The following is a 3157-nucleotide window of genomic DNA, read 5'->3' on the forward strand; positions in this document are numbered from 1 at the left end:
CACATTATGTATTTGTCTTGTTACCCCTGACTTTATTAATGACACCAAGCTTGTACTGATAAACACCATGTGATCCACACATTCAACCCAGAATATAAATAAAATTAAAATTTTCAGCACATTTAGCCTATAGAAATGTAGGACTATAAGGGCCCTCAAAAGGTCATCTAGTCTAGTTCACACACACACATGCTGAGGTAGGACCACGTACACCTACACAATCTCTGACATGTGTTTTTCTAACCTGTTCTTAAAAAGCTCCAGTGATGGGGATTCCACAAGCATCCCTCCCTCAGTAAACTTTTCCAGTGCTTAACTATCCTTATAGTTAGAAAGTTTCTACTAAGGAATATAGTTTTGTCTTCAGCTTAAGATAAGCTTTAGTACAGAGGTTCTCAAACTGTGGTCCGTGGACCACCAGTGGTCCGCAAGCTCCATTCAAAAAAAGAACAGGAGTACTTGTGGCACCTTAGAGACTAACAAATTTATTTGAGCATAAGCTTTCGTGGGCTACAGCCTACTTCATCGGATGCATGTAGTGGAAAATACAGTAGGTAGATATATATATACACAGAGAACGTGAAACAATGTGTGTTACTATACACACTATAAGGAGGGTGATCAGTTAAGGTGAGCTTTTATGAGCAGGAGGGAAAAAGAACTGTTTGTAGTGGTAATGAAAATGGCCCATTTTCAGCAATTGACAAGGAGATATGAGGAACTGGGAGGGGGGGGAATAAGCATGGGGAAATAGTTTTACTTTGCGTAATGGCCCATCCACTCCCAGTCTTTGTTCAAGCCTAATTTAATGGTGTCCAAATTGCAAATTAATTCCAATTCAGCAGTCTCTCGTTGGAGTCTGTTTTTGAAGTTTTTTTGTTGTAATATTGCGACTTTTAGGTCTGTAATTGAGTGGCCAGGGAGATTGAAGTGTTCTCCAACTGGTTTTTGAATGTTATAATTCTTGATGTCTGATTTGTGTCCATTTATTCTTTTACGTAGAGACTGTCCGGTTTGGCCAATGTACATGGCAGAGGGGCATTGCTGGCACATGATGGCATATATCACATTGGTAGATGTGCAGGTGAACGAGCCTCTGATAGTGTGGCTGATGTGATTAGGTCCTATGATGGTATCCCCTGAATAGATATGTGGACAGAGCTGGCAACAGGCTTTGTTGCAAGGATAGGTTCCTGGGTTAGTGTTTTTGTTGTGTGGTGTGTGGTTGCTGGTGAGTATTTGCTTTACCATCATAGATTACCACTCGATTGATATAGCATGTCTATGCTTGGGATTGATGATGACTGGTGCAAAAAAACAGTGTACACAAGACCTAACAATCACTTCTCTCAGTTGCTCAACTTTCAGGTTCCTGTGACGTCACAATCACAATCACAATCACAAGTTCTGAAATCATCCATAGGGCTTCAGGGCCAAACTTCTAATATTAAAAAAGAAGCAAAATTTAGAAACCAAATAAAAACAGCCTGCTTCATGCATCATAATGAAGCAAAAAAGGGCACAATTCTGCCTGGACTTGTAAATGGTAGCACTCACACATTATAAAACAGGATTTTGAACATTGCATACCACCATTTTTAGGCCATTACTGCAGTTTCAACTACCATAACTGGTAATTATTTCAAGAGGAGAAAATGATAGCCCATCACAGAGCCTGAAACTGAGTCAGCCAGGAACCTTCGGGATAAGTCAGGTTCTGAAAATGTGTCAGCAGAACAAAAAAGAACAGCAAGTTCCCCTTTCAACACAGTACTGCATTGTCTAGTTACAGTGTAAATACTTCTTGTGGCAGTAGCCGATGTTCTTGGTAGCAGTATACTCTGTTGGGTATAAGCCAAACTTACAAGCCAAACATCAATTATTACTCTTCCTCCTCCTCATCATCATACTCTCACTTTTTCCCTAAAAAGAAAATATATATCCCCTGGGCAGCCGTTCCCCAAACCACATGCTATTTTGAGGTTTCTAGGAAATTAGATCCACTGGTTAATGTGGCTATTTTGCATTTATCAACAGATCTGAACATTTTCCTTTAAAGCAGCCTATGTACAGTGTTAATTAGGTAGCCAGATCCTCACTTGCCTGCCTGCAAGTGAGAATCACTCTCTGGTGGCAGTGGTCTGCAGGTGTCCTGCTCAGGGCACATGGTCATTTTTACAGCATGTGCCCACATTTTACAGCATGTGCCCACATTGCCCTATATGGTCATGCCCCTATATATCATTATCCTTTGCTAATGAGTATATTAACATATGCAAATTGTTCCCAAACTTGTAAGAAAGGAATGATGGTCTGAGACTCAGGGTCCAATGCCCCACTCTGTCAAAGATTTCCTGTGTGACTTTGGCAAGTCACTGAATTTCTGTGTGCCTCAGTTTCCCATCTGCAAAATGAGGATAATAGTACTTCCTTTCTTCTTTTTTTGTTTGTCTTGTCCACTTAGATTGTGATCTCTTCAGGGCAGGGACAGTCTCTTCCTATGTGTTTTTACACATTGACACTACTGTAATACAAATTATACTGCAGAGGTTGTTTTTTACTTCTATGTCAAGTGGAGCAGATAAAAAAAATCTGACAAGATAGCCTGAGGTGATGGTGGTGCTGAAGAGAGCAGCACAAGGGGAAGTGATTTGAAGATTAAAGCCAAACTACAGCGATGAGAAGCTGAAGTTCCTAAAAGCAGACCTTTTGGAGAAGGAGCCAGGGTTTTAGGAAACATACCCTATTAACTGAATGTCCCTCAGAAGGAAAGGATACAGGAGCAATAGAGCCAACAATGTCATCACCGGGGGCGGTCAGGTCACATATCACAATAATGGTGAAAGTGTAGACATGAGAGGATGTCCGAAGGCAGCTCAAGGGCAAGTAAAGGCTGCTCAGACTTGGCTATTCAGAACTGGTGAGGGAAACACTTTGAGGGACAGCAAAATGCAGAGAAACTTTGATTGTTATTTTTTATATCTAATTTACTCTCATGTGCACTAAACTGATGCTGGTAGCTTTACCCTGGAAAAATGAATCCTGTGAAAGGTAGAATGTATTCTTACTGAGAGTCCTGTGGCACCTTTAAGACTAACAGAAGTAGTGGGAACATAAGCTTTCGTGGGTAAGAACCTCACTTCTTCAGATGCAAGTA

Source organism: Trachemys scripta, chromosome 2 (genome assembly GCF_013100865.1).
Source record: "Trachemys scripta elegans isolate TJP31775 chromosome 2, CAS_Tse_1.0, whole genome shotgun sequence".
Lineage (NCBI taxonomy): Eukaryota > Metazoa > Chordata > Testudines > Emydidae > Trachemys > Trachemys scripta.